Below are 26,289 nucleotides of genomic sequence, written 5' to 3'. Positions count from 1 at the left end.
CATCAAGCAACAAGTCTAAAATGTTCCAAGCAAGTTTTGCCAGATCGCAGCACATTTTCACAGATTGATCCTGAGAGATCCACCCTAATGTTTTTTCATATTCTTCTAATAGGATTCAAACTGTTCCTTCCGGGGTAATGACTTTCTTTTGGCTGTCATTCCACACAGGGTGGATTTATAGAGTGCTTGGTATATTGTTACATGAACGCTTAGAGTCTTGAGTATAAAACAATGTAACATTTATTATTAGCCTTGTGGTTAACTCTCTGGCCTGCCTTCTTGCTGGATCATGAGCTAACTATAACTTGCACCCCCGCAATGCACTACTTATGATCTCACATATTAGATCACTCATGACATGGTCAGTGACATCACTGATTTCTCAAATGACATCACTGATGATATCATCCACAGAATCTCTGACACACCCACTCACACTCGATATAACCTTTCATACATCCACTCCAGCTTCTACACTAGCATTCTCAAAACCATTGACACTCCCATACCAGTATTTACACACCCACTCACTGATTCATAGGTCTACACACGCATCCACTCAGTCACTAATACGCCAACTCACTAATACAGCCACTAATATATCCACTCATACAGGCACTCACACAGTCAGTCACTCATAGAGCTCCTCACTCACCTATAGAGTCAATCACATAGTTTTTTACTCACCTATACATGTATACACACACACTCATTTTTAGGTCTCGCCTGTCGATGCGCATGCGCATCGAGCAAGCGAGACTATAGGGGCTCATCCAGACTTTATCTAACTTGCAAGGAATCGTGGCGATTCCTTGCAGTGCCCGTGACTTTTAAGCTCAATGCGCATGTGCATTGAGCTTAAAAGCGCGTGCACATGCCCCCAGCCGCCTGCCTTGCCTACTCTCTCTCACAGCCTCCCCCAGCTCCGCCCCCTCACTACTTGATTGCACGGCCGCTAGGCCGTGCCTCCCCTACTCTCCTCCCCCCTCCTCCTCTCCTCCCCTGCCTGCCTGCCGCTAGGCCGTGCCTCCCCTACTCTCCTCCCCCCTCCTCCTCCTACTGCCGTGTCGCACCTCTCCCCTCTCCGCCCCCTCCCCTGCCAGCCGTGTTACGGTGAAAGGCTTGTATTCTCTCCCTGCTCGTCATTTCTAGCATGTTTCCGTCCCCACCGCCATATGTTCACCTCCTCTCCCCCCTCTCCATCCGCCCTTCTCATCTCTTTCTGGCCTCACCTCGCACCTTATTTTCTTCAGGACAGTCTGGATGCTTCACAGCTCCTCTGGCCTCCCTGCCCCCTCCCCCCATTTGCTCCCGAGCCGCATTTCTCCGCCCCCCCCTAATCACAGCAATGCCAAGAGCTTGTTGTTTACAGGAATCCTCTCTACAAACCAGCACATTTATTGCAGCCAAAGCAAGTATCTTTACTTTCCAGGAGGTTCGTAATGTTCATGTTTGTAATCGTACTCCTTGCTCTACTGAAAATACTTGACGGCAGAGAGCAAAACAAACTGGACTCCAGGAATTTTACAATTCCTAAAGCGGACTTCATTTACTTATTTATTTAATGCGCTTTTATATAGCGCAAACATTACCCGAAGGTGTCCTTCCCCTCCCTTGTTCCTCCCCTCCTTCCCGCGTGCACCATGCAGTCCTTCCGCGGCTCACTTCTTTCCCCACATTTCTACCTGGGCTGCTTCTAATCCTGTGACCACACTCTCCACTTTGCTGTCTCTTACTCCACGTGGCCTGTCTCTTTTCACTTGTTCTCTGACTGCCTTTGTCCCAGTGCCTCCTGATGCACACCACCACACACGTCACTCTCTTGACCTCTCTGCACAGTCTCTCGTGCTCCTTCACTCCTTCCGCTATGCCACTTCCCCTCACCATTCCATTGCACCTACTCCTCTACCCCCCCCCCGCCCCCAATCTCTGGCTACGCCTCACTTCTTCCACATCATTATTTCCCCAGCCCTCCCTTTGCTCCCTCTCACCATCTGTAAGCATCTTCAGGTGCATTCTTTGCATGCCCTGTCCTCACTCTCCTCGTGTACCCTCTAGAGCAGCACTCTCTTTTATAATGTTCTCTCATCCATTTTCTTCACATCACTTCTCTTTGCCTCCCATTTCTTACAATATTCCACCCTAGAGTCCTCACCCGTCACTCTTTCTTTCCTACCCTTCTTACGCATCCACATTTCATTCTTGTCTCTCTTCCCTCTGCTTCTCCTTTCTCTTCTCCCCTCCACTATTCCCTCAGAATCTTTTTCCCTCCTCCTTCCTATGCTCGCTCCCTCACCCTTCTCCCGCCCTCCATGCCCTTCACTTCTCCAGCCTCCTTCCCATCCTCTCATCCTTATCTCATTGTTTTCGTCCCCTCCGCCATCGTCTCTTCTGTATCTCGTTATCTTCTCCACTCTTGCCTCATTTTCTTTATTTTCTCTCCCTATGCTTATCCGTCCTCATCTCCTGTTCTCCCCACCCCTCTTTCTCATCTTACGATGTTCTTTCCTCGCCTTGCAGCGTCCTACTTCCCCTCTTCCTGCGTAAACCCCTTCTCTTCCCCACATCTGTTTTATTCTCTCCCTGCTCGTCATTTCTAGCATGTTTCCGTTCCCACCGCCATATGTTCACCTCCTCTCTCCCCTCTCCATCCGCCCTTCTCATCTCTTTCTGGCCTCACCTCGACCTCGCACCTTATTTTCTTCAGGACAGTCTGGATGCTTCACAGCTCCTCTGGCCTCCCTGCCCCCTCCCCCCTGATCTCTTTCTTGCTCCTCTCCTCTCCAGCCTCCTTTTCCTCTATAGTCTCTTTCCACTCCCATCTCTTTTGAGTCTGTCTCTTCCACCTACATCCTCGCCCTTATCTCATCCACCCTCCTTTCACCACCTTCCATCCTTTTCTCCTGGTCCTTCTATCCAACTCTTTATCCTCTCACCCCCATCTCTTTCCTGCCCACTCCCCATGCTTCTCCATTTCTTCTATTTTTTGTGCCTTCTTCTCCTCTGATTGTACTCGTTTTTCGTGCCTTCTGCTCCTCTGAAGGCACTCATTTTCTTGCCTTCTGCTCCCCTGATTGCACTCGTTTTTTTCTTGCCTTCGGCTCCCCCACTCCATCCATCCATCCATCCATCCCCCCCACTCCATCCATCCATCCCCCCCATTTCATCCACCCCCCACTCCATCCATCCCACTCCACCCATCCATCCCACTCCATCCATCCACCCCCCACTCCATCCATCATCCATCCATCCCCCCACTCCATCCATCCATCCCCCCACTCTATCCATCCATCCCCCCACTCTATCCATCCATCCATCCATCCATCCCCCCACTCCATCCATCCATCCCCCCACTCCACTCTATCCATCCATCCCCCCACTCTATCCATCCATCCATCCATCCATCCCCCCACTCCATCCATCCATCCCCCCACTCCATCTATCCATCCCACTCCATCCATCCATCCCCCACTCCATCCATCCATCCACCCCCCCCACTCCATCCATCCATCCACCCCCCCACTCCATCCATCCATCCATCCCCCCACTCCAACCATCCATCATCCATCCCACTCCATCCATCCATCCATCCATCCATCCCACTCCATCCATCCATCCCACTCCACCCATCCATCCATCCCACTCTATCCATCCATCTATCCACCCCACTCCATCCATCCATCCATCCCCCCAATCCATCCATCCATCCATCCCCCCACTCCATCCATCCATCCCCCCACTCCATCCATCCATCTCACTCCATCCATCCATCCCCCCACTCCATCCATCCATCCATCCATCCCACCCCATCCATCCATCCACCCCACTCCATCCATCCATCCATCCCACTCCATCCATCCATCCCCCCCACTCCATCCATCCATCTCACTCCATCCATCCATCCATCCCCCCACTCCATCCATCCATCCATCCATCCCCCCACTCCATCCATCCATACCCCCACTCCATCCATCCATCCCCCCACTCCATCCATCCATCCCCCGACTCCATCCATCCCTCCCCGCCCCACACTCCATCCCTCCCCCGCCCCACACTCCATCCCTCCCCCGCCCCACACCCCATCCCTCCTCCGCCCCACACTCCATCCCTCCCCCGCCCCACACTCCATCCCTCCCCCGCCCCACACTCCATCCCTCCCCTGCCCCACACTCCTTCCCTCCCCCGCCCCACACTGCATCCCTCGCCCACACTCCATCCCTCACCCACTATGCGCTACCACAGCATCACTGAACGCCACAGCATCACTCGTCGCCGCCACAACATCATTCAGAGCCACCACAGCATCAATCTGTGCAACCATTCAACAACAACTGATTCAAATATGTTCTCTCAATGTTTCAAACTTTATTACAAATGTCACAAAAAAATGTTAATATTTCACTTCTGTTCTTGTATTTTCATCACAATAAAATACACTAAACATAATCTTCCAAAAAGTTATTTGCAAAAGTTTAAGCTATTGCAATTAGAAATGACAATAACTTTTATTTAAGTATTAAATATTGGAAAAAATACAACCCATTGTTATTTTTAATATTAATACATCTAAGTCATGTAAATACAACACATATTGCATTACAAATGCTATAGGTGTCACGTTTGCAAAAGTTAACACTATTGGCATTGTAAATGACAAAGTTATTAATTTCGTTATTTTCAAAACAAAAACATAAATAAAAAATTTGTCATTTACAATACTAATACCCCTAACTTTACTAATGCGAGCCCTATTGCATTGCAAACGTATTATTTATAACATTTTTAAAAGATTGTGATTTGTCAGATCAATACATGTAAGACAGGGGAAAACTAAACATGTACCTTTACTAATGCCATAGATGTAACATTTGCTAAATGTATAGCTATTGGCATTTCAAATAACAAAATTAATACTTTTATAATTTGTAAAACATAAACAAAAATTAAAAAATATTTACATTTACCACACCAAAATCTTAAACTTTTCTATTGCGAGACCTATTGCATTTTCAATGCTTGTTTCATACAGATACTAACACATACTCACCTACACAGTCACTGACATAAGCACACGCCCATACGACCACTCTCTCAATCCCTCAGCCACACCTACATTTACTCATATACTCCAACACTCACATATACTGTCTTTCACATATGCAGTTACTCCCTCATATACCATTAACACATCCATTCACTCACCGACACAGCCATACACACACTCACTAACCCATAGGGCCACTGACTTACCCACGTACTCATCCATACAAGCAGTTACACACACCCTCACCCACCCACCCAGACATTGAGACACCCATATAAGTACTCAGACAACCAATCACTCACCCATACAGAAACTCACTTACCCACTCACACATCTAAACAACTACTTAGACACCTAGTGGCAGACATTCACACAAGTCACTCACTCATACATTAATTGAGGAACTTAATTATTCACTTATACAGTTACTCACACACCCACTGATTCACCAATACACCTTGGTATGTATATTTAACACTCATAAACTATTTAAAAACACTCAGTCACTGGATGATCTCATCAGTGATGTTATTTGAGAGGTCATCAGTGATGTCACTGTCCATGTAATGAGTGATGTAATACATCACCCACAGAATCGAGAAAGAGTTATTAATCTGTAAATCGTTTCCTTGGCCGGGTGAGGTTTCCCGTGTTGAGTCAAATTAAGCCGCAGGCTCCACTCCTGGTAGTGCCCTTCCGTCAATTCCTTTAAGTTTCAGCTTTGCAACCAGACCCCCCCTCCTCCCAGAACTCAAAGACTTTGGTTTTCAGGAAGCTTGTCGCTGGGTCATGGGAATAACGCAGCCGGATTGCTCGTCGGCATAGTTTATGGTGGGAACTACAACGGCATCTGATCGTCTTCGAACCTCCGACTTTCTTTCTTTATTAATAAAAACATTCTTGGCAAATGCTTTCGCTTTGGCTTGTCTTGCGCCGGTCCAAGAATTTCACCTCTAGCGGCACAATACGAATGCCCCTGGCCATCCCTTTTAATCATGACCCCAGTTCCGAAAACCAACAAAATGGAACCGGAGTCCTATTCCATTTTTCCTAGCTGAAGTATTCAGGCGACCGGCCTGCTTTGAACACTCTAATTTTTTCAATTAAACGCTTCGGACCCCAAGACACTCAGTCAAGAGCATAGAGGGGGCACCGGGAGGCAGGGGCTGGGACTGGCGGTAGCTCGCCAGCTCGATCCTAAGATCCAATTACGAGCTTTTTAACTGCAGCAACTTTAACATACGCTATTGGACCTGGAATTTCCGTGGCTGCTGGCAACAGACTTGCCCTCAAATGGATCCTTGTTAAAGGATTTAAAGTGTACTCATTCCAATTACAAGGCCTTGAAAGAGTCCTGTATTGTTATTTATCGTCACTACCTCCCAGAGTCGGGAGTGGGTAATTTGCGCGCCTGCTGCCTTCCTTGGATGTTGTAGCCGTTTCTCAGGCTCCCTCTCCAGAATCGAACCCAGATTCCCCATTACCTGTGGTCACCATGGTAGGCGCAGAAAGTACCATTGGAAGTTGATAGGGCAGACATCCGAATGTATCGTCACCGTCACGGGGACGTGCGATCGGCCCGAGGTTATCCAGAGTCACCAAAGTGGCCGGGCGAGCCCGGATTGGGCTTGGTCTGATAAAAGCACGCCTCACGGGAGGTCAGCGTTCTTCGGCATGTATTAGCTCAAGAATTCCCACAGTTCTCCAAGTAACAGATGCAGCGATCAAAGGAACCATAACTGATTTAATGAGCCATTTGCAGTTTCACTGTACCGGGCCCGGGTCCTGCCTTCTCCTGTCTCAGAATCAGCAGACCTCACGGAGGTCTGACTGACCCTCTCCTTAGTAATCCGGAGGAAAATGTCCCCCTTTCTTGTAATCCGTGTGCACCGAGTGACCGAGGGGACCCAAGGTGCGAAAGTGCCTGACCTCCTGGAGCCCTTGCTAGGATCGGGAAGGCAAATGAGCCCTCATCGGGAATTCCAGGGAAACCCGGCCATCTGGTCACCCCATTGGAAATCATTGCGCGCGACCAGATGGCCGAGGGGATAGGTGCGATCAGATAGCCGAGGGGATAGGTGCGACCAGATGGCTGGGCTCAAAGGGCGGCTATCTGGTCGCTCTGTGCCCTAATGAAATGGTGAGCCGGCACCGAGGCATGGGGGGGCCACATACCTGGGGTCCCAGCTGGGCCTCAGCCATGGGGCTGCGAGGGGGGGACCATCTGGTCCCCGGCTGAGAACCGCCATCCCGGGAGCGGTTCCAGCATACCCTGTCCCTAGTAATCTGGAGGAAAGCTACTCTTCTTCCTGGTAACCCGTGCTCACCAAGTGACGGAGGGTACCCATGGTACGGGGCCCAACCTCCTGGAGCCCTGACTGGGATCAGGGAGGCGGGCGAGCCCTCATCGGGTCGTCCATGTCGGCCTGGCCATCTAGTCGCCCTATTGGAAAGCAGTGCCTGCGACCAGATGACCGAGAGGAAAGGCGCGACCAGATGACTGGGCCCGAAAAACCCCAATTTGCATACCCGAGCCTTCTCCGGAGGGCTCCTGCCTGCCCATTCATGGCCCCGGGGCTCGGAGATCCCAGCTGTGCCTCAGGCATGGGGCTGCTCTCCTCCCTGGGTCAACGTCGGGGCTCCCCGGCCCGGACACGAAGAGAGGCCTTCCCGGGCCGGCGGGACCCCGTCGGGGGCACTCTGCCACGCAGCAGGCCCGAGGACGGAGCCCGGTTTGGGGGAGCACCCGCCCCAGGGCCCCGGTCCGGAGCCCTGGCGTGCATCCGTCTGGCACGGGGAGGCTCCCCCCTGCTTGGCTGACGTCCGGGCTCGACAAATCCACTCGCCCTATCGCATCTGCCCACCCTACGCCTTAACGGAAGGGATCCCACCTGCCCTTGGAGGGCTCGGGGGGAGGGGGGGGCTCTGCATCCCAGGGGCCCGGAGACCCCAGCTGAGCCTCTGGCCCGGGGCTGAGAATGGGGGTCCCCGGCGGACCTCCGACCCAGGGCCCGTGGCTGAGCTTAACCCATCCCTGGGCCCGCTCCCAGGCCAGGCCACATGGGGGTGGCCTCCACGGGCGTGCGTCGACCACCAAGGGCCCCGTCCTATGCCCCTGAACCCAGCCAAGCTGGGGAAGGCCAGCCCGGGCCCAGGGCATGGTAGGGAGCCCAGTGTGGGAGCACCCGGCCAGGGCTGTTCTGGCCCGGACACCCAGGGGAGGACTGCCCGGGACTGATGGAGCCGTCCTGGGCACTTTTACGCGCTGCAGGCCGGAGGACGGAGCCCCTGACAGGGCGGGAAGGTGGGACCAGATGGGATCGGACCGGGCACCAACTGAGAACTGCCAGCCCAGGAGCGGTTCTGGCATACCCTGTCCCTAGTAATCCGGATGAAAGCTACCCTTCTTTCTGGTAACCCGTGCGCACCGAGTGACGGAGCGGACCCAGGGCACGGGGGCGCCTGATCTCCTGGAGCCCTGGCTGGGATTGGGGAGGCAGACAAGCCCTCATCGGGACTACCAGACCGGCTATCTGGTCGCCTAATTGGAAAGCATTGCGCGCGACCAGCTGGCCGAGGGGAAAGGCACGACCAGATGGCCAGGACCGAAAGACGCCATCTGCCTGCCCGAGCCTGCGCGGTGGGGTTCCCGCCTGCCCTTGCAGGGCTCGGGGACTCCGCGTCCCGGGTGGCTCGGCGGCCCCAGCAGGGCCTCAGGCTCTGGGCTGAGAATGGGAGCTGCCCGGCAGATCTCCAACCTGGGCCCTGGCGGAGCTTAACCCATCCTTGGGCCTACCTTGTGTTCCTGGGCCAGGCCGTGCAGGGGAGGCCTCCACAGGCCTGCGTCGGTCCACCTATGCTCCTGGACCCAGCCAAGCTGGGGAAGGCATGCCCGGGTGTCGGTCCACCTATGCTCCTGGACCCAGCCAAGCTGGGGAAGGCATGCCCGGGTGTAGGACGGAGCCCTGGGTGGGAGCACCCAGTCAGAGATCTCAGGCCCCGGGGCGGACTGCCCAGGACCGATGGAGCCCGTCTTGGGCACTTTGCCGCGTGGCGGGCCGGAGGAGGGAGCCCCAGGCAGTTGGGAGGTGTTGTCCGGGCCTAGCCCATCTTGTCCCTGGCTCAGAACACGAGCTTGGGGGCAGTTCCGGCATACCCTGCCCCTTGTAATCCGGAGGAAAGCTACCCTTCTTTCTGGTAACCCGTGCGCACTGACTGACTGAGGGGACCCAGGGCACGGGGAGGCAAACGAGCCCTCATCGTGACTCACAGGGCAGTCCGACCATCTGGTCACCCAATTGGAAAGCATTGTGCACGACCAAATGGCCGAGGGGAAAGGTGCGACCAGATGGCCGGGACCGAAGGACGCCAATCTGACCGCCCGAGCGTTCAGAGGAGGGCTCCCGCTTGCCCTTCAGAGGGCTCGGGGGCTCTGCACCAGGGACCCCTGTCCCGGGCAGACATACCTTTGGCAGGCCGCAAGACGGGTGCTCCCACACCCCAGGCCCTGCCCGAAACCCAGGCCCTGCATCTCCACCCAGCCAGGCCCGGGAGATCTGGGAGCCTGCAAGAGACCCCCGTCTCGGGCACATGGACCCTCGGCAGGACGTGGGCTCCAGTTGCACTGATTTTTTTCATAACTCCGTGGATCTCCGCGTAGTGGCACTACGCCAACTCTGCCCACCCTTAGTTTCATCCCAAATTCTCTTAAATCGATCCCTGCTTTTTTTAGTTGATAAAGTGGACTTGATTTGCCAATGTGGAGTTTGGCAACTGTTGGAAAGTCTAAGTTATTAGGAGCTGATTTGCACTTTCTGGGCTTACATGGCGGTTTCTCCTCGTATGCCCACAGGCATTGAAACACACAGTTTTGTAGAATATGCACACGGCTGAAAAATAAGGGGGTGATATTGTTTTGGGGTGGCATGCCTAAAGGGCACCAACCTGCGCTGGGATTATGGGACCCTTTTGTAACATCAAAGACCTGTTGATGTCCCAAAGGTGAAGTGGGTTAATTGCCATGGCATTTCCTTCCATCCAAATTTTAGGTACATTTGATGACGAGGGGAAATGGAAACTGAAAAAGGCTAATTCGTTAGGCCAAATGTGCAAGCCAGTTGTCAGGGTTGATCATGTCTCATAGGAGGTAGATACCCACCACTTCGAAGTGGCAGTAAACCACCCAGTGGTTAAAGCCTTTCACATTTATCACAAGGAGGGATGCCCTTTAACTTTTTCTTCACTAAGAAAATTTTACCCAGGAAATCCCCTGATGATGAGTCTGTGACAGCGTTGGTCACTTTGGGTAGCATGGAGGTCAAATTCTGAATCCAGATTAATTATGAGGTGTAATGAAGTCTTTGCCAGGGGAACAAGCTTTTCCTCTCCCAGTATGGGCTAAACCACAGCAGTTGAAAATGTTATTTGTATTGACCTGGTCCTTTTCTACTGAGATATTCCTTCACATATTTGTCTAGTTCCTTGATAAGATTCACAGAAGAGCAGGCTATATGATATGTATCCAACCTCAGTGAGCGGTCTCATCTACCTTAGTACAGAGTTTCATCAGAATACCCCAGCAATATTCTGCCTTGATTGCAGCATTACAGTTGCCAGAGGGTAAGACAGCATGAATATGCTTAGTTAAGGAAAGTATCTAATGGAACCTCTTCTTTTTCTGCTTCTTCAGCCTTGTTGGGACATCAGTCAAGTGAGCGGGTGAGGACTGAGTTTAACCTGGCAGGAGACCAGTGCCTTTCTAAACCTTTGCAGGGATCCCTACCAGCTTCAGTAGCAAAACTGAATATTGGGTGCCAATCTCTGGGGCTGATCAAAACGTGTTTACTGTCAGTCCCAGCAGGAAGATTACAGGACGTGGCTCACCAGAGAATAGAAAAGGTGTTGGTAGGCACATAGAGAAGCAGTGAAAAGGATGAAAAATGCTCTTCTGTGGGACCGGGCACCACTGTGATAAAGAACTGGTTTAATAGCCTGTTATTATTGGCTTCAGACTATGGGACCAGTTTGTATTTTACACTTACAAAGTGATGATATGGCCACAACCCAAAGAAAGATGGCAGGTGTTTGGAAGAATTACCCCAAACTTATAGTGTTGATCGTCAATGCAGTTCCAGAGAAAGTGGCTTAATAGTATCTGTAAGGTGCAGACCCCCATTTGTGTGTAAATGTCATGTCATCTTAATGTGGTTCCATTAAGTGTGGGGTGGCAAACTTGTAAAAAGCACTCTGCTCTGCCGAAAGGTGGTGACTTTGACATAGATGTTTTGAACCTTGATAGTTTAAAGCATGCCATTGTTTTGGCATTCTGATTTTAAGTGTGTAGCATCGTGGTTGGTTGTCTTAGTAAAGAACCCATGACTTCCTTACTATTCATATCTTAGGCAAGTGGTTCTTAAACTTTCGACTCACGTGTACCTCTGGGGAAAACTACTGGAACCTAGGGACAGAACCTCAAAACAATACACAAAAATATCGAAACAATTCTACATCAAACACTTAAACAAATGAATTTTTTTTTTTAAATGTTGGTTTTATTTCTAAAATGCAATGCAATATGATCGATTCTAGAATATTACTTTGTATTTCGTGCCCTTTATGTATGTTGTTATGGTATGTGCATGTTAGTATCAGCTTAAGCCACCATTCACCCATGCCAGACTTTGATACAAAGGCAGAACCCCCGGATTAAGCTAAGAATACCAACTTAAATTTACACCTCCGATTTCAAATTTCATCACATTTACAGACAATTTAAAAAAATTCTATTTTACATTTTGCTTTTTTACTCTCTCTCTCTCTCTCTCTCTCTATATATATATATATATATATATATATATATATATATATATATATATATATATATATATATATATATATACTGTATTAATCTGATAATTAATTTTCTAAACTGTCACAAACTCTCTGGGTAGGTGTTATGGACGCCCAGGGTTTCCGAAGACCCCTGCCTTATGCTGCTGGTTGCTTTCAAGGCAGGTCTTCTCATGACTACACTTTTCACTAACTATCTTTACTGACTCTTTTTAACCACACTTTTCCACTTCACACATATTCACCCTCAATTTTAGATGATCTTAACATGACCCCTGTCATAGCAGTCCGATATCTCTGAAGTTATGTGAAGACGAGTATGTATATATTTTTTAGTTTTATATAGTGCGAACTAGACCCAAGAGCATCAGAGCACTTTACAAGCATTAGAGGTAGATTGATTACGGGAGCTACAATACAACTGAAAGAGTTACATGTGCTGAGTTACATGTGCATTGTTTACATCGTTCACAGTAGGCATAGCAGAAGTGTGAGAGAAAATTCATACAATAAAGGGCAGGAAGCAGGTGAACAGGGTTCATTTACAGGACATGGAAACCAATGGGGGGAATATATTAGTACAATATATGGCAATGGAGGGGTATCCAGAGGGAAGGGGTTCGGATCCGGTTCAAAGTGATCAGTGAGTTTGTTGGGCTGGGTACTAGGTGGGTCAGGCAAGGTAGTTTAGGTGGATTACTTTAGAAATGTATTGAGAAGAGACAGTTTTACGTTTTTCCTGGAGTAAAGGTAGGATTGGATGTCACACAGTTCTTTAGGAAGGGCATTCCAAATTCTCTGAACGTTACCAGAGAAGGATCAAGTGAGGGATTTGGTTTTCTTGAATTTAGGAGGGATGAGGAGAAAGCTGTTGGAGCTTTGTAAAAGTCTTTTTTAGCCTGCTTTAGTGAGCTGGTTAGTGAGGTAGGTAGGATTTCCAGAGTAGAGAACTTTTTGTATTACGCAGGCTGTTTTGAATATACTCCTCTCTCCAATTGGTAACCAGTAGTTTTGTGAAGGTGGGAGTGATGTGGACGAATCGTCTCTCTCCAGAGATCATTCTAGCCGCTGCTTTGAGAGTGGACTTCATTGGCAGAAGGTGGGTTTTTGGAGTGTCAGTGAGCGTTGCGGTTTGCCTTAGTCGAGTTTGGACAGGAGAAGGGATTAGATTATGGTATTCAGGTCTTCAGAGGGGATACAATGTTTGAATATTCTGATGTAATTTAGGATGTAGAAGGCACTTTTTGCAGAAGTGTTAATATGTTCCTTCATATTCAGGTTTTTGTCTAGAGCAGTCTCAAGTGATTTGACAGAGTTAGAAGTATAAGGTTTGCTGTGTAGTGCAGTTAGACTGTCGAGCCACTGGTGGATGCGGTTGGGATTGCTTTAAGGGCTGGATGAGGAGGAGTTCAGTTTTTTGGGGATTTAGTTTTAGGTCGTTGTTGTTGAGCCAGGTGTGTATGAGATGTTGTATGTCTTTGAGTGAAGCGATTTTAGAATAGATTTGGGCAACTTCTGCATAGAGATGGTAATCAATTTTGCCTTGTTTCAGGATGTGTGCAAGAGGTTCCGTGTGGATGTTGAAGAGGGCAGGGGATAGGATTGGTCTTTGGGGGACTCCTTGGGTGACTGATGTTACTGTCGATGTGGACTTGTTTAATTTGATTAGGTCTGATCTTTCGTTCAGGTATGATGGGAACCATTGTGGTACAGTGCTGATGATGCCTGCCCGTTGTGCGAGGGTGTTGAGAAGAGTGTTGTTGTTGATGGTATCAAAGGGCGCTGAGAGGCCAAGGAGGCAAAGGAGGATGAGAAGACAGGCACCCCCCTCGTCGAGGGATTTGTGTAAGTCATCATTCGATGTTTAGGATTGCAGGCTCTGTACTGCAGCCTTTCCTAAACCCAGATTGTAAATTGTTGTACAAGTTGAATTTTGTGATTGTTTAATTGAGAGAGAGAACACATTTTTCGATGGTTTTAGCACGTAGAGGCAGGTTTGTGATGGGTCTGTAGTTATTGAGGTCATCAGGGTCAGCATCAGGCTTATTGATGATGGAGGGGATTTGGCGTAGTTTAAGGGAGGCCAGCATGGAGCAGCTGGATAAGGAGGAGTTGATGATATTCTTATACTTTGGAGCAATGATGCGACTGAGTTTTTTGACAAGGGAGGAGGGTAGAGAGTCAGAGAGGTGGGTGGTCGACTTTGAGGATAGTATTTCCCTGACTTCTTTTCAGATATGATTGCGAATTCAGACAATTTTTTTGTGGATGGAGGTGGTTGACGCTGTAGCTCTGGTATCCTGTGATGTTGGGCTGGTGGAGGTTGACCTCAGTTGGTTAGGGGTTATATGGGGGCCAGCATTCGAGGCGGGGTCAATGGTGGTAGGAGCAGGGGGGCGAGGTCTAAAGAGAGTTCAATGTTTGTGATTTTGTCTGCGAAGAATTTAGCAAACTTTTTATTGCAGGCATCCGTAGTATGTTGAGGAATGGAGGAGGTTTGGTTTTAGATGATCTTGAAGAGGTCCTTGGATCAGTTTTGTGAATTGTCTTGGTGGGCTCTGAAGAAGGCAGATTTTTTTCTGTAGGTGTGCTTTTTATATTTTAGACGTTCTGTTCGGATGAATGGGTGATGAGCTAGGGAGGGTTGGTTTCTCCATTTTCCTTCCGTCATTCTGAGTAGTCGCCTCCCTTTTATAAGGTCTGTTGAACCCTGATTTGTAGGTGGCACTTCTTAATTTGAGTTTTAGTGGGCGACGTCAAGGAGTCCAGTCATTTTAGTGTTGCAGTGAGAGGTGAGTTCATCGGTGGGTGACAGTTCAGGTTGGGGAATGATTTGGCAGCTAATTAGGCATTCTAGCCCTGCTTGTTGGATTTGGTGCACGTTTCTTGTCCAGTGTTTCCGCAGGTTGGTTTCACTGTGGATCTTAGTGTGTTTTATGTTGAGGTCGAATTACCTGGTGATCAGACCTTTCCATGGGATGGATCGAGTGCAGGGATATGTCATCATGGTTGGAGATGACAGTGTCAAGGGTCCCACCTTTGTTGTGGATTTGCTTCTTACAGTCTTGGGTGAGACCTTTCGATTCTAATGCTTGTACAGTAGTGTCATTGGTATTATTCAGGTGCAAGTTTAGGTCTTCTACAATGATGTCTTTGGAATCTTTCAAGGAGCTTAGAGTTATGAACTCTGTTAATTCTTCTAGGAATTTATGTTTATGTCCTGGAGGGTGATAGATGATGTGGGGTTTCACAGGATTTGGGCCTTTAGAGGGAAGGGTAACTCATCGATATTCCACGGTTGAGTATTCGTTGTGTATGATGAAGGTTGTTTTTAAGTATGATCGCTAGACTGCCACCAGAGTGATCTTTGCAGTCGTGACGGATGATTGAGAAACTTGGTGGGGTGAGGAAATCCAAGATCGCTGTTCGAGTGGTAGTTTAGCCTAGTTCCCGTCAAGAAACAGAGATCGATTTTGTGACTTTGGATGGTGTCCGCTATTTCAGTGGCATGCTTCGATGCTGACCAAAAGTTTAGGAGCATGCAGTTTGATATGGTTGCTGCTTTTGTTTAAGATTGTGATGGAGTTGAATTGGGCTGGTGGTTGGGATAGGCAATTAGGATAGGGAGCCTGCTCATTCTAAGGATGACCGGGATTTTGGTGTAGGATGATGGCAGTGGCGTAGGAGTTGATTATGGGTTCCACTTCAAAGTGAGACATTTCAGGTGCAGCACGTCTAGGGTTGAGTTAATATTGTTTGAGAGGGATAGTTTGCCAGGGAGTACAGTGAGGTGACCCAAGGGTAGGTTAGTGGTAAACAAATCATGAGATGATCTGGGGTTGGATTTGAGACCCTTAAGTAATGCAGTCATTTCTTTTAGTATGGTGTTCATTTTAAATTCCAAGTGGGTGATTGCTGTGATCATTTCAGTTCAGGGTGAGATGGCAGAGTGAACTTTTGGCTGTCGCAGACTAGGGAAGGGGTAGGGGTTGGGAATAGTCTGCTTTAATGGGATAAAGGAACCTGTGTAGATAGTCATTGGGTCATCATAAGTGTAATAGTTGTGTGGCTTAGTGGAGGGGAAGGTGGATCACAAGTGAAGATGTGATATTTAATGGCATTGGTGGAGGTGTAATGCATCCTTTCTGGGGAGGGTGAGAGTAGGGTGAGGTGGGGATAGTCAAAGATGTGTTCAGAGGTCGTGGGAATAGTGGGGGTGATGGTGTTCCTTCCATGACTGGGTGACTCTGAGACCACTGCTCTAGAGGTGTAGTATTGGTGCAGTCTCGGTTGGCAGTACAAGAAGGGGGGCTCGGGCCCCCGTGTGGAGGTGAAGAGTTGGTACTGTGTATGTTGATCATTGTGGGGGAGTAAGGGAGGGGGAAGGGGAGGGTGGTGTGTTTGATGTGCTGGATATAAGTGAGGACACTACTTGGGGTTCTTGTAGGTTGCCTGACTAGCTGGAACTACGTGGGGAGGATTCTTTACTGGTCATAGGGTTTTGGATAATCCCAGAAATGTCAACAAATATTTCTAGGTTGCTGTCTGATGATTGGATGAGCACAATCCCATTGTTCTATACGGAGATGGTTGCATCTGCCCTGCAAATGAGTGAGGGAGCTACTGAAAGTTTTAGGCCATGGGTACCATGCGCAAAGCACATCTGTTTCCTTCATATGCTGAATTTGATTAGCTGCTAATATAATTCAATCAAATGTAAGCATTGTGACATGGCTAAACTAGTATAAATATCCTGCAGGCTCAAGTGTTTAGTAAGCCAATCAAATAGAGATCAGTTCTGTAATAGCGCTTGTTATACTGAGATAGGAAAAGCATTTTTTTTAAAGGAAAAAGGTCAATATTAAAGCACTGGATGTAACAATTCATATTGTCGCTCAACAAAATAGCAAATTATGGTTTCTTATAGTTGGAGACACTAACATTGATTTTGCAAGTGTTATTGATCAGTTGGAAAAATTATTTCTGCAGTGATGTGATTTTATCAGGAAGTACATTTTCTTCAAGCAGTACATACATTGCAAATGCAATCTATTTTCCACAATACTTTCCAGTATATTTATAGAACTGCCATAATACCCATAGGAATACATCACGCAAACCACTGTCAGAGGGAGGCTGCTGTGTGGACAAACAGCTTTGAAGGCTTAATAAAATACACCTTTCCTCTACAAATATGGCAATTGGAAGGGTGCCAGAAACGCCTGCTCTGTGTAGTGTTTGTGCACTGTGACATATTTGTTTTGATAACATAAATCCTGTAGATTTAACATCAATGTTGGTTTAGTAATTCACTCTATCATAGAATCTGCATGGAATTTGTCCAGAGTTTGATTCATGGTAATACACATTATTTGTAATTGATTGATGGACCTTGAAGGAGAAGGGTGCCATGCAGGGTGGGTGGGCGTTTAGAAAACCCTTCAAATTCACAGTGCGCAATATTATTCCCTTTACTGGTTTGTTCGCTTGTTTCTCCTACGAGCTCATGAGATATACAAGGCTCGACAGTTTGAATATGCAGGGGCAGGCCTGTGATTTCCGTGCCAATAAGAAAAGAAAGAAAACCACTCTGCTCCTTAATCAAATATGAATGATAAATGTTCATTCTCCGTGACCAGGAAGAATACAAAGGTGTGGGCTGATTGGTAGACTAACTTGCCATCCATTACCCAGCTAGTGTCTACAGTCTTTAAATGGCTAAAGCAGTCTTGTAGAGTCTGCCAGTATTACAGGTTTCTTTCAGCTGTGAGGAACACAGTGCTCTCCCCTGGTTCCATTTGCCTGGGGCTTCCATTGAGGATTCCCTGATGCCTTGAATTCGTCATGCTACTGGGAGGAGATGTGACTTATCCAACGGATCATTTGGCCGGGAGCCCATTGGTTAGTCAAAGGTACACGTAGAAGGTTGAGTTAAGTACACAGTAAAGCGGCTTGTTAACTTATCGGTTTGTGTAAAAAAAAAGAGAAAAGGGAGAAAGTGGAGAGGGCGATTGTGGCTATGTCAGTGGTCGAAGTGCATTAAAAAAGTATAGGACCTGTGATGCTGCATGCTGTGGGGGGAGGTCCGTAAGCGTGGGGGCGGGGTGAAATGTGGGGCTAAAATAATCAAATATTCTGTACGTGTTTGGTCTTTCACCGTCAGGTAGCTACATATAAAATAACATGCAGCTTAAACGAAAAATACATGTAAAAAATTATTACTCATTGGGAAATGCACTACAGTACATTATGAAGCCTCTATTGGTTAATGCACGGCAGAGGCCTGTGTCTAACCAGAGACCCACCAAATTAAATTTTGGTTGGTGCAGTGGAGACTCGTGATACGAGGTCAGAAACTGGTGACAGAAATCACTGTGAACATGTAAGTCCTTATTTTAAAATTGCATCACCCACAGTAAAAGACTGCTACAAAATGCGCAAAGAGGTTTAAGATAAAATGGTGCTTCCAAGATATAGATTTTAGAGTGTATGTAATGCATTTGTTTTTACATTACTGTCCCTTCAATACCTTTAGGGGTGGTAGGCATGCTGTATAAATGCAATTAAAAGCTCACACTGCACAGCTCTTTACATTGCTCGTCAAAAAGAATAAATCCTTGTCATAACAAAGCTTCGAGTGATTGGATCAATTAAAGACAGTATCGGCTTCAAAGCATCCTTTACATTTGCGGATTAGCCTTTGCAGATTAATTTCTAGCGAGCGTTTGTAGTTCCCTCAGGCAAGCAGGCACCCTGGCAGGTAGGCTTGTTTAGCGACCTGCCTGCTTTCGGGTTCATAGCAGAGGAGACTCACTGCATGACACTTCTGCTGAAGCATTTAAACTGTCAGAGATTACTGTCCTGGGGCAGTTGTGTTTTTGCAAAAAGTAGTGGAACGGTATTTCAGAAATAAAAAAAGTATAGGCAGCATTAGTTTGTACCGGTTATCACCCAATGTATTGCTAATATGTAGGGGGGTCAGTTTAGTGTTCATTTGGACGGTCCATCCCTAGAACCCACCCAGGCAGGAAGTCACCCTACGCCAGAACGGATCCAAGACAGGACAGCGCCACGCGAAAAATGCAATTCTGACCATGTGAGTGGTCGTCGGGGAATCATTTATGTTTAAGCAAATCCTGTTGGAATGTGTGAAGTGCAATGTGGTTTGTTACACGTGCATATGAGCACACATCTCAACCGTGTGATCTCGCTTGGTTGGTACTCGTTCTCCTGTACACGTGTCCTGGAAATTAACTTAACAGATTCCAATAGGATTTGCTTAAACATAAGTTACATGCCTCCGACTTATGCTTTGGGGATCCAAGAAGTGATTTTGAGATCTGATGCCTAGCAACCTTAGTCTGCCTGGTAACAGCTTCGCATCTGAAGCGTTACTATAAACGAATCTTTGGCCCCCATTCTGACCATAATTGTATTGTTGAATTAAGTTTGATGGAAAAATACATACTTACAAGCTTGGTTCTGCCCCGACAGTGTGCTGCATAATGCTTATTAGCTTTAATCCAGAAGTAAGGCAGTGATCACTGTGGTCTAATATATTGCATTTTTTTTTTCTGGATACCTTAGAACAGCCTCTTGTATATGCTTCTTATACACATTGGGACCCCTGGAACAGTCGAAAAATTTACAGACAGACTAGTGTATCAAAATCACAGTTTCAATGTATTTTTCTCGACCCCACAATCGCTGTTGTGCTCTTCTGTGGTGGACTTATGCGTAATATTAGATTAATTTTGTTTGCAATTAATATACTACAGCTAACTCCTGCCTCCAAGATCGTTTTGCGGGCACTGTTGTAGGTCTTGTGGAGATAAGGCCTGGGCGGTAAATTCGGTTCCGCTCACGGAATTTAGGTAATTTCGCGTTCCGCAGAGAACGCGGAATTGGGACAAATTCTGCGATCCGCGGCTTCGCTGATTTTTTTTTCTTGTTCGCGCTTTCAAAATGTGTGTTCACGAGATATTTCTCCCCGAGCACGCAAACAGCGTACACTAACAGGAAAAAAGCAACGCGAACAAGGGGAACAAGCAATTCCTCATGTTCGCAGAACTTTTGTGTGCTCGCGTAGATTTTTTACCGTTTTGCGGAGCTTTGCATAACGCGACTACGCAAATTCCGCCCACCCCTAGCGGAGATGGCTTGGTCCATAGTGGTGGAGTGTGATTGAGCTGGATATCGAAGTCCTGCAGAGCAATTTGTGGTGGGTCCCATTCCACATCTGAAATATGCAGTGATAGGTCACAAGTTTGAATGCCAGCAAGACCTTCTGCGGCTTTCATCATTATGAGATCAGTAAGTTGACTACTATTGAATGAGGTTATGGTAACATCCCCTATTTACAGAGTTTATTGTAAGATAGTGTTTTAAATCTTCCTTCAACCTTAAGGTCTTCGTTCTCTAGCATTAGATGTGCAGAGTTGGTTCCAGAGTGAAGAGCCACTGACAGGAAACAGATCCGCTGGGTTTTCCAGAAATATGTATAGTCTCTATCAATGTGTACTCTATTGGAAAGTGGTGTGTCAAAAAGAGGATGGATGTTAAACATCTGACCTCGAGGTATCTATAAAAGACAAAAAATGTGGATGCCATAAATGAAGTATATTGCTTATTAAAATTCAAGGTATCATACAGGTAAATTGAAACAGTTGTGCAGAAGTTGACACTTAGTCGTACATATTACGTGTGACAAATTTAATTTCCCAGCTGTCAAGTTAGTCAGAAGAAAAAAGGTAAGCAAAATGTGTACTTGTGTACAGAACTATCGCAAATTACGCTCACTGCAAGACGAGCATTTGCTCTGCAACCGGTCACGCATTTGTGAAAGTTATTGGTATTGTAAATGATAATATTATTTTATTATGTCTATTTAAAATTTCATTTTCCATGTTAGGTAACAAAATACAGTAGAAGTGCAAACATATAATGTGTTTATAATGTGTTTATAATCTAATGGCAATTTTTTCCCCCTTGGGTAGTTTTTTCTTACAAAAAGTAAATGAAGTAAAATGCTTCGTCTGGAATGATACAAGAAACGTGTGTAATACTCAAAGTTGTAAATAAAACGATTAATAACAATGAAAGGGTGAGAAGGTTGCGGACTGAGGGAAACAAGCTTCATAATGGATCATCAGTTTTGGAATTATCACAATCGAGAGTGTGACATACACACAACCCAAATACACGTATAATAAAAAATAGGACAAATGTAAAAGTATCCAACATGGGTTAGTGATTTTCTGGGCCCTGCGCCTAAAGTATAAGTGATCATTAACCAGGAGTCAAGCAGATTGTACAAAGAGTCCTCTTTTAAAGAAAAAATGTACAACAAAATCGGCATCACTGCATGAGAAAAGTGTGCTATGGAATCATGCTTGAAGCATGAGTGGAAAGAGCTACAGGAGGGCAAACATTGGACTCGTTGTACCACTTTAAAAGAACTAGTTATTTTCTGCTTATTACACCATATGGGAAAAAAATGTCTGAGAAACAGACGTTGTGTTTGAATCCTGATCTTCATCTTAACAGAGATGTCTCCTTCCTAGAGCACCCATAAAACATCTCACGTGGTGTGATCACTTTGCTATGAACTGCAGATGAGGGCAACAAAAGGCTGCAATAAAATAGCAGCTGATGATTTATGGTTTTTCCCTTTCATAGGAAACTAGATACAAAGTTACCATCGATTTATCACTGCATGTTAAACATGCTCCTAAATAAACGAGATAGAGAAGAACCCCTGCGAGGGGTGAGAGCACAGAATTCCTCTGTTTCGCAAAGAGGCAGAGACTTAAAGAACCAGCAATCCATTGGGCATCAACAATATGGCGCAGCTGCAGAGAGCAGGGTCCCTTGTGTGACTGTGGCCGTTGCTGTTGAGAGTGTGGGCTCGCTGCTGCGGGGTTTTGCGGAGCTGCTCCTGTTACCTGTGTCACTCCCAGGGCTTCTGAGAATGCTGCTGTAGCTTCCCCTGCTGCCGCTGGGAGACAGATGGCTCATAAACATCTGGTTCCTTCAGCCCTCTGTACTTTGAAACTTGCGACCGGTGAGGTGCTGCAGCTGCCACCTTGCCCAGGGCTCGAGTCGGGTGCCACGCCGGTGGACGGCGTCCCCCCACTTATTTTACCGGGGGGACGCCGTTTCCCCTGCCAAACAGCTGGACTTCACTCTTTGGCCTCTCTGGGACGAGATCGTTTCCTCTACCGCAAACACTTTTTACATCCCCCACTGCATTAAGACAGTGCCGTTTGAACGTCGTTACTACATTACCTCCTACAGGGGTCATCCAACTCCCCTTTCTCCTCTCCTGCACTTGCAAAGCTCTGCCAGCACAATCACAGACAACATTTGTTAGAACCCCCAACACGTCAAAGTTATGACCAGGGTCCTCGTTCGTTTAACCACAGGCTACATCAAAATGCATTGAACTTGAATACGTTTTTTGAAGACATGGTATGAAACCTGTCACAAGTATCTGGGTCACAATGAGCCCAATGGTGCAAGCCACCTTTTGTGACGTCACTTCCTGTTGTGATGTCACTTCCGGTGACAGTGTCCCCCCCACTTCTTTTTTTAAGGACTCGTGCCCTTTCCTTGCCCACATGAAGAGGAAAAGAAGGCAGAGGTGGGCCTATGGGAGCCCAATGTGACACAGGAGCTGGACTGCTGCTGAGGCCCCACACGCGCCGCGGCTATGGAGAAATAACACCTGCTTTAGGAAAGTAAATAAATAGAAAAAAAATGAAATGCATATTTCTCTCAATTTGTTTACTTTTGAAGTAATTGCGGCAACCACGATTTAGCTTAAAATGTTTAAAGCTAAAGCGCGGGTGCCAGCATTATAACAAAAAGTAAGCAAATAAAAAAAGAAAAAGCATGCAGCTGCGTTTGCCCATCTCAAGGAAACAAAAGGAAAGCCCGGCGCCATTATTAGTGATGAGGCTGCCGGGCTAGTTAAATAAAAAAATAAAATAAACCGTTGTGGGAGAGAGCGGCCTGCCTGCAAAAGCAAGGAGAAGAAAGCCCTTCAAGAGAATAGTACTTGGAGGATGTAATTAAAACACACAAGTAAAAGGGCCAGTCCTCATGGGAGTTGACAAATGTAGACAAGGCGGTACTAAGGAGGGACTAATAAGCCTATTAAAGAATCAGACGCCAACATTTACAAAGGACAATGACACAAGACAATTAAAATTATGGGTGGAGAGTGGGCGGAGCTTCAAGTCCGTACCTCAATACAGCATGTCTCGAAGAGAGCGCCAGTGTTGCCTAACCGAGACCTAAAAAAAAAATCTTTTACCCATCCAGTTTGAGTTCTTGTGAGACATTTCTGCTCCAAAACAAGTCACTTAAGAGAAAATTACAAGATTTCCGTTAGCGTAAGAAAACAGGAAGCCACATATTCTATGGTTATCCAGAAAATGTGGATCAATTCAAGACCGTGCTCATGTAATGAAAAGCACACACATCCATATTTATGAATAGGTGAATTAGAAGTTTGGTGAGGATTGTTGAAAGATTTGGACATAGCATTAGGCTGACAAAGCCATAAATTGCATGATAAGCAGCTATCTAAAAAGAAATGGATCCACATAGTTAAAGAAAGTATTATTACTGGAAAATATATGTTAGGATTGTTTGTGTGTGTGTGCATGAGTACGTATATTGGTTGATAATGGGAATAGTGCATTTTTTCAGTAAGAAATTAGATAAATATCCCTCCCTGTGGGTCGACTGCTCGTTGGTGGGGACTTCAACTCAATTGTGTCAGGCCACTTAGATCGGTGCCCGCCGAAAGAATTGCCACCTTTCCTGTCACAGATTCATGATTTTCTGGGAGAGATGGGTTTGGTTGACGCCTGGCGAGCACTTCACCCTATGGATATGCAATACACATTTTAATCCGGGGCCCACCGCACTCTATCTAGAATTGACTGTTATTGTGGTAGCAGAATAAACAGCACAGGTCAAGGAGGTGCGTCACTTGGCGAGGGGTATCTCTGACCACTCCCAGGTTTGGGCACATGTGGAGGTTGGGGAACCGCAGGTGGGCAGGATTGCCCCCATAAACTGATGGCACCTTAAAAACCCACTAATTGGAGATAAACTCTTAAAAGAATTCGAGCTCTACTATCAAGAAAATTAGTGCCCGGTGGAATCTGCACAGACACAATGGGAGGCCTTCAAGGTGGTGGTTAGAGGTCATGCAATCTCCTTGATAGCGGGAACCCGGAAAGAGAAGAACGCACAATTAATGAGTTTAGAAGCAGACATGCTACACCTAGAGAGGGAAATGCAAGACTCACAATCGGGAGAGATCAAGCATCTGTTGAAGAAGAAAACTAAAGAATATACATCCTTTGTTCCAGATGTGGCTGGAGTGCAGTACAGGGCAACGTCAGTAAAATATATGATGTTGGTGATAAAGCCAGGAAACTGCTGGCATGGCTAGATCATTGTGAACAGGCCAGCAGACTAGTGGGGGGACTGACATGCGACTCCGGTCAACAACAAACTGACCAACACGAGATCGCAGATTAATTCGGGAATTATTGCCAACCGATTTATAAGTCCCGCTCAGTATCCTCGGGGGCTGAAGCTTAGTCCCATCTATCCGATATGCCCCTACCTACTCTCTCTGAGGAAGACCGGGCTAACTTGGATTTAGAACTGGCGAGTATAGAAGTAAAGAGAGCTATAAGAGACCTACAGGTAGGCAAGGCGATGGGCCCCAACGGTCTGCTGATTGAATAGTATAAACTGGCCCGACCAAACTAGCGCCATATCTTACGAACATGTTCTTGGAGAGTCGTGAGAAAGGAATTCTCCCGGAAGAGCAAAGAATGGTCACCATCATGGTCATCCATAAAAAGGGGAACCCCAAGGACAAATGTCCCTCGTATCGACCTATATCTCTGCTTAACGCAGAAGCCAAGATCTTACCAAAACGGTTGGCTACTTGCTTGTTCCAAGTAATAGCAAAACTAGTGCATCCAGACAAATCTGGCTTCATGCCAGCGTGAAACACTTCCTTTAATCTTGAACGTCTACACGGAGTGATCGGAAAGTTGGGCACGTTACGGGAAGACACTGTGGTGGGGGTCATTGACACCACCATGGCGCTTGACACGATTGAGTGGCCGTATATGTTTGTGGTCCTGAAAAAGTTCGGGTTTGGCCAGGGGTTTTTCAGCTGGCTCTGCCTCCTATATGCGGGCCCATTGGCTCAAGTAGAAGTGAATAATCGCAGGTCTCCAGCGTTTAATCTTGAGAGGGGTACTAGGCAGGGGTGCCCCCTTTTCCCCGCTGCTCTTCGCTCTGATGTTGGAACCCTTGGCAATGTGGATCCGAAAAGATCCAGTCATGAGCGGTCTCAGATGGTCGGAAGAATGGGAGGACCGCATCTCTCTATAGGCAGACAATATTTTACTGTATATGGCGTCACCCAGATCATCACTAAATAGAGTACTGCATGTTATCACTAATTTTGGGAAATATTCGGTTTACTGTATAAATTGAACGATATCAATCATTTGTCCTCCACGGTAGTTTTCCCCCCCAACTCAAGGGAAATAGCATCACTGAAGAGGTCGAAGGGTTTAGGTACCTGGGGATCTATATTACTAGTGACCAGACCAGATTTTATGAATGCAACCTCTTGCCCCACTACAGAGACTCAAAAGTGACATCTCCCACTGGAAGACACTTCCACTGTCGCTGTTGGGGCGCGCTGCGCTCTTTAAAATGATGTCACCGCCACACTTTTCTGTACATATTGCAGAATTCTCCAGGCCCGATTATCTCGCAATACTACACAGCTATTGAAAGTTCCCAAAGGGAACTTTTGTGCGGCGAAAACCCACCCCGGATCTCCACACACAAGCTCACCAGGGGATGGTTCGAAGGAGGAATTGGCCTCCTGGATGTTAAAAGATACTACTGGGCGGCGCAACTAGCCGCCATTAACCAATGTATTTACAGGCCCCAAGCAGACCTGGGATACTTGATTGATAGGTGGTTACTACCAGGCGGGGACTGCTCAAGAGTGCTACATACCAAGCCTGCTTGGCTGAAACTGACCAACCCCACCACACAAGCGGTTAGCATATGTCGAACGGTGAATAAGAGCCTGGGTTGGGAGGGGCGTATTACACTTGCCAACCCTCTTTGAGACACAGATATTAGGAAACTTGCGTAACACTAAGGGCTTTCTCCGATGGGACGTTATTGGTATCTCCAAGGTCGGAGATTTGTGGAAAGCGGGCGACATGGTCCTCTTCACATGCTTACAGACTGAGTATGAAATGGCAGATACAGAGTACTTCAGATATCTTCAAATACAACATGCACTACGTGCGAGGATTCCCAAGGGGGAATCC

General features: G+C 47.0%; 1 protein-coding gene and 1 pseudogene across 1 annotated transcript in view; one reads left to right on the top strand and one right to left on the bottom strand.

The window, feature by feature from the left end:
* Positions 1-26,289, top strand: part of RTF2 (replication termination factor 2) — a 416,662-nt gene that overhangs the window by 278,376 nt on the left and 111,997 nt on the right. The window lies entirely within an intron of this gene.
* LOC144771379 (18S ribosomal RNA) lies at positions 5,790-6,873 on the bottom strand (annotated as a pseudogene).

This window comes from Lissotriton helveticus, chromosome 7, assembly GCF_964261635.1.
Source record: "Lissotriton helveticus chromosome 7, aLisHel1.1, whole genome shotgun sequence".
NCBI classification, from domain to species: domain Eukaryota; kingdom Metazoa; phylum Chordata; class Amphibia; order Caudata; family Salamandridae; genus Lissotriton; species Lissotriton helveticus.
Note: the sequence above shows the minus strand (reverse complement) of the source record. Positions and strands in the feature narration are given on the sequence as shown.